The sequence below is a fragment of the Mytilus galloprovincialis genome, chromosome 9 (genome assembly GCF_965363235.1).
Source record: "Mytilus galloprovincialis chromosome 9, xbMytGall1.hap1.1, whole genome shotgun sequence".
NCBI classification, from domain to species: Eukaryota; Metazoa; Mollusca; class Bivalvia; order Mytilida; family Mytilidae; genus Mytilus; species Mytilus galloprovincialis.
Genome location: NC_134846.1, coordinates 24,685,609 through 24,695,446, shown reverse-complemented (window position 1 = coordinate 24,695,446; position 9,838 = coordinate 24,685,609).

Genomic DNA, 9,838 nt, shown 5'->3' with positions numbered 1-9,838 from the left:
TTATGATTGATTTGAGTTCCATGTAATGATACGGAAGGAATACTGGCCCCTAGACAAAAAGTTTACTGGTTCAGTGATGGTTCAGTAATAGTTCATTGATAATAGATGTCATACTAAACTCTGAAATATAACAATTAAGTAGAACTAATCATACTAGACTAAAAAGGCTAGAGGCTTCTAAATTGGGACAGGCGCACAAACTTGAGATTCAACGTAGCCCTTGTAGATTGATTTTGATATGTTTAACTTCACTTTGGCCAAACACTGCTTCGATTGTTTTGGTTCTTATAAAATTGAGAATGGAAATGGTGGATGAATAGATGTGCGCTTAATGTACAGATAGATATTCTGTAGTGTATTCAGATTTGTTTTATAAGGGTGACCTCAGGTAATCGGTCTATGAAGACTGGTCCAATAAAGGTGATCTCAGGTAATCTGTGTATGCAGACTGGTTTAATAAAGGTGACCAGGTAATCTGTGGTGTATTGGGATTTGTTTAATAATGATGACCTCAGCTAGTCTGTACAACAAACAAATGGAAGTTTTTAACGACCTTGACTGGCTATACAGCCCTTGCACGGTCAGTAGCTAGTCTGTTACGTATGAAGACTGGTTTAATAAAGGTGACCTCAGGTAATCTTTAGTGTATTGGGATTTGTTTAATAATGATGACCTCAGCTAGTCTGTTATGTATGAAGACTGGTATAATTACGGTGACCTCAGGTAATCTGTAGTGTATTGAGATTTGTCTAATAAGGGTGACCTCAGGTAGTCTGTTGTGTATAAAGACTAGTTTAATAAAGGTGACCTCAGGTAATCTGTGTATGCAGACTAGTTAAATAAAGGTGACTTCAGGTGATCTGTAGTGTATTGCGATTTGTTTAATAATGGTCAACTCAGGAAGTCTGTTATGTATAAAAGACTGGTTTAATAAAGGTTACCTCGTGTTATTTATAGTGCATTGGGATTTGTTTAATAAGGTGACTTCATGTTGTGTGTTGTGTATAAAGACTGGTTTTATGAAGGTGACCTCAGGTAATCTGTGTTTGCAAACTGGTTAAATAAAGGTGACCTCAGGTAGTCTATGAAGACTGGTTTGATAAAGGTGGTCTCCGGTAATCTACAGTGTATTGAGATTTGTTTAATAATAGTGACCTCGGGTAATCTGTGTATGCAGACTGGTTCAATAAAGATGACCTCTGATAATCTGTTGTGTATTGATATTTGTTTAACAAAGTTGACCTCAGGTAATTTGTTGTGAAGGTAAACTGGTTTTATAAAGGCGACCGCAGGTAATCTATAGTGTATTGAGATTTGTTTAATAAAGCTGACCTCATGTAATCTTCCTATGAAGACTTGTTTAATACAGGTGACCTCAGGTAATCTGTGGTGTATGGAGATTTGTTTAAAAAGGTTACCACAGATAATCTGTCCGTATGGAGACTTGTTAAATAAAGGTGACCCCAGGTAGACTGGTTGAATGAAGGTAATCTGTAATGAATTTGTTTTAATAAAGCCCTTATTTTATCTGTTGTGAAATATTACAGCATAATTATAACCCTAGAATTGTGCCTATTTTTCTTTTAATCCATGGGGTACCTGAAGTTACCCCAAAAAAACCCCGACTATAACCGATTTAACTCAAATTAACTCTTCACCTTAAAAAAAAACAATACACAAACAATACAACGTCCATGAATACCTACATTTATTGCAGCATAATTATCTACCATCACATAGTATTTACTATTCTTTAATTACGGGGTTACCTGAGGTCATTCTAAAAACCTACAAAATACAACCACTTCATCTCAATCCCGCCGATTATTATCAATTCTACTATCTTCGGCTTTCAACATCTTCAGCTTTTTAAAATCGTCGGCTTTTAAAAATTCGCCGCCGATTATTATATTCTAAAATTTTCGGCTTTTCAAAATCTACGGCTTTTCAAAATCTTCGGCTTTTTAAAATTTTCGGCTTTTCAAAATCTTCGGCTTTTCAAAATCTACGGCGTTTCAAAATCTTCGTTTTGTTTTTTTTTAATTTTCGGCTTTTCAAAATCTACGGCGTTTCAAAATCTTCGGCTTTTTAAAATTTTCGGCTTTTCAAAATCTACGGCGTTTCAAAATCTTCGGTTTATTAAAATTTTCGGCTTTGTCAAAATCTTCGGTTTTTCAAAATCTACGGCTTTTCAAAATCTTCTGCTTTAAAAAAATCACCACCGATTATTTCAATTAAAAAATCTTCGGCTTTTAAAAGTCAGACTCCCGCCGATTATTATTATCAATTGTAAAATCTTCGGCTTTTAATATAGAAAGGACAACTGAAACCTTAAAAACAAATTTCGTTGTAGAAGGGTCTAAAAACAACACAAACAACATTTTCCAAAAGACCAAAAAAGCGAAAAAGTATATTTAAATAAAACGCATTTGACTAACAGGTCGAACAACTGATGTTCTTTAACCCTGCTGACTGCCATTGGCGATTGCCAAATAAAGTTGATCACAAGATGTAACAAAATGGATCTTAATAGAAATTTAATACTAAACAGAAAAAAAAATTAACTTGTGGCCACGATGTTATGCCACAAACATACGGTGTCAATATTGTTTTAGTACACCAGGTCCGGATTTCGACAATAAATGTCTCTTCAGTGATGTTAGGGATCGAAACGGTATTTGGAAGGCCATATAAAAAGTGCCCTCATTTTTAGAAAAAAGTACCCTCATTTTTAAATAGACTCTTGAATTTTAAGAGTCAACATAGGATCACGGGCAGTAAGGTCGTCATATCGAGGAGCGTTTAGTACAGTGATTTTGTCATAGTTTGGATAAGTTTGACATGACGGTGTTAAGTTTTTTTTATGACTATCAATGCAAAAATGTAAACATTCGGATATTTTGTAAAAGGAACTTCTGATCAATAATTCAAGCTGGTAAGTACCTTTGTACAAAGTAAATATGTTAGTACATCACAAGTTGTATCATATAGTTAATGATTTAACACAGATCAAAATTAAGCTTGCGTATGTCAAAATTTAAAAGTTGCTTAAATTGGTTTAACGCGCATAAAAAAAGGTTACTATCTTTCTGTCTGTTACATCACATATTTCTTCGTGATATGATACTGCTGTCAATTATTCTGAAAAATACCTACTTTTGCACCCAATTCAAAATTACTGAAATATCTGTCATGGTTTGGTTCATTCGTGTCATGGTTAAGTTCATGTTGGACATGGTTCAGTTATGCAATTCTTGTCGTGTATAATGAACAGTTACTATCAAAATTAACAACAATTGTTTCATTTGAAACACAAAAAGGGAATAAGAACCCACATACAATGTAGTAATATGTTATCAGTAGATGCAATATGATTGCCAATGAGACAACTATCCACCTAAGATCAAATCACGTAGATGTTAGCAACTATATGTCATCAAGAGGCCTGCAACATTCAACAATGAGCAAAACCATACTTCTTAGCAAGTTATAAAAGGCTGCGACAAAATCAATAAGAAAACCACCAGCCTAATTTCTGTTCAAAATAAATAGCAAAATATGATATACAGTTACAAACGATATTCACGGCATTACAGAGACAGTATATACAAACTATTGCGGAGTTAAACATGTTTGCGGGCTCCCCAACCGCTTCATCGACTTAACCATGACAGACATGCAAGATTTACCAGATCGGTTTTAAACAATAAAATCAAGTTGATTTAGTTGGACCTAGTTTCAAACCAATAACAAATTATAAAAAAAATCATGATTCCAAGATAGCTTCCTTTTAAATTTCAGGATGGAATTCTGCTGCCAATATTGTGAGCTTTGCAATTTAGATATATTTTCAATTCTAGGACACACCATACTAAATCATTACATGAAAAGTAAAATATTTGAAAGAATTAAGTGATACTATACACGATGCATTTATGCAATATTACTGCCATTGTATATAAAGTACGAATCCAGTTTGTTCATTTTCACTGTTATACGCGAGTATTTCTATTGTAGAATAAAGGATGACGGGAAAAACTGCGTTTGTTTACTTTTTGAAAGTACGAAATAATTGATTTAAATGTATGTTTTAACACAATTAAATAAGAATATAAATTTCTAATGTATAATCACAAGAATAAAGTCCAAAAAAGTGTAATTAAAGCAGAGCTAGCTGAATTCATAATATCGTTGACTGGATGCTATTCATTTCAACTATAATTGCGATAAATTATCACTGAAAGTGCAATCATTTCTGATGTGGAATTTTTGCAGGTGCGATGATTTTTCATTGTCATTTTATATGATAATTCGAAATGCAACAACTGAAAATAGTCTTAAAAAATTACTTTAATACTGATGATATTTAAAAAGCAAGCTGGTCGTAGATGATCACTTGAATATACACGGGTATAACCAACTTATGGTTGATTTCGGACATTGTGTACTGTTCATCGATATTTTTTCTGTACTAAATTTTATGTTTTTTTTCGTCATAGTTCTGTACCGTTCGTAAGTAAAACATCGAGAACATAGTTATGAGAAATTCAAACATATATCAAAGTGACTCGATTGTTGCTGGAACTTTTTTTACTGTATAAGATGTATATAAAATGGCATTACAAAAACTAATTACGCAGCCATCCAGACGTCAAATGTATTTAGCAATTGTTTGTGCGAGACGAAAACGCTACCACTCATCAATCGTGAAATGAAGATCTTTATGTGACTTCTCTTTGGTTTTCATAGATGCATCTATTAGAGCTATTTTCATAATGCTTGTAGTTAAACGGTTTGGATGGCTTGTTTGCTTTTTTAGTAGAAATGTGTGCTCTGAATACATGAATACAAACCAAGCAAGCAAGTCTTTAAGTATGTGCTGTATATTTAGACCAAAATCGTAAACTGCTTTTCCGGTAGCACTCATTTGATTTTCGGGGGGGGGGGGGGTACTTGAAATGGCACATTAGTTTATATAACAACATATTAATTTTTGAAAAAAAGAACTATATTAATGTTTTATTGAAGAAAATGAGTATAGTCTAATTTTCAAAATTTTTCAGGGGGGGGGGAGGGGAAAGGACCCAAATTTTTTTTGATTGGCCCTGGTAAAAATTACAAGTTACTTTGCCTGGAAAAAATTACAGGTAAAAAAATACATTGTACTTTGGCTCAATGTAAAAAAATCCAAAGCCCCCTCGCTCTTCCCCCCTCCCCCCAATCTGAAAATCAAATGGTAGCTACTTTAGCTGTCCAAGTTATATGTATAAAGTAATGGCGTGTCAAAGTCAAAGGAAAGGACATATTTAATCTTGCATATAGATCTGGGTCTGAATATAAAAAAGAAGATGTGGTATGTATGCCAATAAGACAACTTTCCACAAGAGACCTAAATGACACAAAAATTAACAACTATAGGTAACCGTACGGTCTTCAACAATGAGCAATACATGCCATTTTACGGCATTTATTGAAATATTACCTTAGACTTTCACACTCACAAAGTATGCATACATAATGAATCCTTCTGACTTCATAAATTATGTTAGAGAGTCGGCTAAATTACGACTTTATATGATGAAAATTTATTAAAATCCTTCTGTGAAAATGCATCGCATATACAACAGTAATGAATCGCTCTACAGTGAAAATGAAATTTATATATCATTATTCAACAGTAAACATGAATCGCATCACAAAAACAACAAAGTGGAATTTGATTCAATATCAACAAGCTGAACAACAAACCCTATTTTAAGTTATACTACATTATTAACCATGTTAAAAGGTACATTTTTTCCTGCATATGAAAGTTGACTGCTACTTTTAAAACTCTTGTCCGCTCTGTTCGTTAACTATTCTTTATCAATCTGTGTATCAATTTTACACTTGGATGGCTGTAGGGTTCGCATGAAATACAGCTGAAGGACGCCTCCGGGTGCGGGAATTTCAGCTACATTGAAGACCTGTTGGTGACCTTCTGCTGTTGTGTTTTTTTATTTTGGTCGGGTTGTTGTCTCTTTGACACATTCCCCATTTCCATTCTCAATTTTATTTATCATGAATTTATGAAAACAGTACGTATTGTATATTATATCTTATTTTATTCAAAAATCGTGAATTTGTCGTCTGTTTATTTATCATTCTACATAAGAAATTCATCACGGATACAGTGAAAATGGTATTTCAGGATTCGCACATTACATACACTGATTACAAAGATTTTTATTGATTCGTAATTATAATTGATAAACTTGAACGTTATGTCGGCTTAAATCCAAATCGAAATTGTGATCTTTCATATTTTAAATTCGAACTTTGAAAGTGTTTTTTTTATTGTAAATTCACATATTGTTTTAAAACCAATATGTTTTAAAACTGGTGTCCATGTCACGTGTAACGATTCGGTTTCATAATTCACGCTTTGACAATTACACCCACTAAATTTGGTTAAAAGGGCTTTTTTCTTCTTAGGCAGTTAATATATAGTGTAACTTCGTTCAATAACAGGCGCTACCAAACAAATTTTCAGTATTAAAGTGAAACACATATATATTTATTTCGATCTAAACCATGACAAACTTGACCAAAACCATGACGAATTTCTAGACTATTAACCGAACCATGTCAATCGCTTAACCAAACCATAGCAATTCCGATATCTTGCTTATTCTGCATTAATTTCGTGAAACAACAATTCCAATGTAGATCGTTTGACATCCAATACAGATTCAAACATCTTATTTGCTCTTCCTCTGCTTGTGTGAATAGAACTGAGGCAATAGTTTAGAAAAGTAACATAAATTAACCATGTCAAAATTATCCAAACTATGACAAAATCACTGTACTAAACGCTCCTCGATATGACGACCTTACTATCGTGAGGATGAACGGATCATATAGTTTAGTATTAAATTTATATTAAGATTCATTTTGTTACATCTTGTGATCAACTTTATTTGGCAATCGCCAATGGCAGTCAGCAGCAGTGGCGGATCCAGAAATTTTCATAAGTGGGGGCCCACTGACTGACCTAAGAGGGGGCCCGCTTCAGTCACGCTTCAGTGATTCCCTATATAAGCAACCATTTTTTTCCCAAAAAGGGGGGGGGGCGGGCCCCCTGCCCCCCTCTTAATCCGCCTCTGAGCAGGGTTAAAGAACATCAGTTGTTCGACCTGTTAGTCAAATGCGTTTTGTTTAAATATACTTTTTCACTTTTTTGGTCTTTTGGAAAATGTTGTTTGTGCTGTTTTTAGACCCTTCTACAACGAAATTTGTTTTACATGCACACGTATAAAAATTGCGGTTTTCATCCAACGCAATCATAGGTTTGAACGTAGTTTTCAATTTAGACTCGTTTATATTTTTTCGTTTGGGCTTGTATCATATTTTCCCTCCGGTTTATATGATCCGTTCATCCTATATTGACTCTTAAAATTCAAGAGTCTATCTAAAATGAGGGTACTTTTTATATGGCCTTCCAAATACCGTTTCGATCCCTAACATCACTGAAGAGACATTTATTGTCGAAATCCGGATCTGGTGTTCTAAAAAAATATTGACACCGTATGTTTGTGGCATAACATCGTGGCCACAAGTTATTTTTTTTTCTGTTTAGTATTAAATTTATATTAAGATCCATTTTGTTACATCTTGTGATCAACTTTATTTGGCAATCGCCGATGGCAGTCAGCAGGGTTAAAGAACATCAGTTATTCGACCTGTTAGTCAAATGCGTTTTGTTTAAATATACTTTTTCACTTTTTTGGTCTTTTGGAAATGTTGTTTGTGCTGTTTTTAGACTATACTATATACTATATAGTATGTATGTATGTAAATATATGAGTGTGTGCGTAAGCGTCTGTATCATTTTAAAGCCAATTTAACAAAATAAGGGGTGGGATATTAATTTACTACTCTCCGTCCGGCTGTTCGTCAGTAAGATGCATTGTTTGTCAGGCTATCTCCAGATGCATTGTTTGTTCGGCTAACTCCTACAGTTTTAAAGGTGCAACTTAAATATTTTGTAGGATGTTCATACACATAACGCAGGTGTGCATGGCCATAGGAATTTTGATTTCTTCCAAATATTCTGACAATCACTGCTGATCACAGCTGTAATTGGGCTTCGTTTTTTGATTAAAACTACAACTGCACATAGAGATCCTGGTTTGTCCAGCTATCTCCTATAGTTAAATCACCATATATATTGTTAAATCTATAATTTCCTATGGTCAGGCGGGGGTATCGTTTGTGTCATCAAGACAGCTTAACAATTTCAAGATTTTTGGCCCTTTTTATGGAGCTTCATTCGTGATAAAGGCAGAGTTTTATACAAGTATCACTTAAAGGGGACCCTTTGATTGTATTTAGTTATATCATGACAAGTACAGTATGAGTTTTGCTCATTGTTAAAGATTTGAATAGGGACCTATAGTTGCTTATATCCCCAGTTATTTGGATTCTGTCAGCTACTGGTAGTTTTTTCTATTGCTAGTCCACGGCCGACACTAGGCTAACCGAGAGATTGGTCGGTTAATCTATATTGAGTATGTGGCTATATCGGCGGTGGGTCTGTTAATCGGGTGGCTAAAGTCTGTTAATCAGGTGTTATCGAGGAAATCATTGGAAATTCTGCATGTTTCATTGTTTAACTTTTTAAATATATGTTTATCATAAAAATTATTCATGTCTAACAAAACAATTCAATGTACTGAATCCAGTGGTGTAATTATTATTTTTCTAGCTTCGATGTACGATCTATAAAATGAAAAGGCGTGTTACTCATCAATAAATTTATACACATTTTACACACACAAAATGTACACAAAAAGACACGTTGTTTGCATTTACTTGCATGCGATATTTTGAACATCGAACAAAGACAGGCATTATGTTTGTCAACCAAATTGATATCATTGTGTGAAAAATCTACACAAAAATCTGTATTTTGGTGACATAAATCAATCTTTATTTAAAACCTGGTCTGTTAATGGGTCGGATGTATAAAACCCGGTCTGTTAATTGGTCTGTTAAGAGTTATGAATGGCAATAAAAGTATAATTTTATTGCTGTATGGGGTGTTATCGGATCAAATGGGTAGGCTCAAGACGAGTGGCTAAAATATACGGAAGCGACACATGAGCAATGAACCATAATATATACGGAAACACTGACATGAACAATGAATTTAGGCCATGAATATTGAAAACTGATATAAAAAAGTGTATTATTAAAGTATTATTATACATCATGTTAAAATGCCATATTTTGATTGCCTAATACGAAGGTGTTAATTTACTCTATCACATGGCTGAGCGGGTGACAATTTTTTGGAATGTCACCCTCTCGGCTAGACCAATCAAAAATCGGCAGTTTAAACGACAATGAATTGAATCTACATCAAGTTATTTTATAGACAATGCTTAAAGTTCTAACTTGCTATACAACGAAGCGTGGAACGACTCAAACTTATTTCTTTTACAATTGTTGGAAAAACGTATTTCACTTGTTAATATTTTTACTTTAAAACCTATAAATCATTGTGTTTTATGCTTATTGTTGATATTAAACGCATTCGTTCACCATCGATGGGTTTCAACTGGTGATGTACATTTCATCATGTTCATTGTGATGTATATTTCTCAGCCAGATATGAGGCCTTTTGAAAGGGGTATTTACCCAAAACTTAAATAAAATAAATAACAATAACAAAATAACAACAATTGAAAAAAAAAATTTCTTGATAGCAGAGCTTTTTTCCCGTTTCGGGCCTAATCCTTGTATCGTTAATATGTCAAGTCAATGCACTTCTATTGTCTATTTACTTCACTTCTGA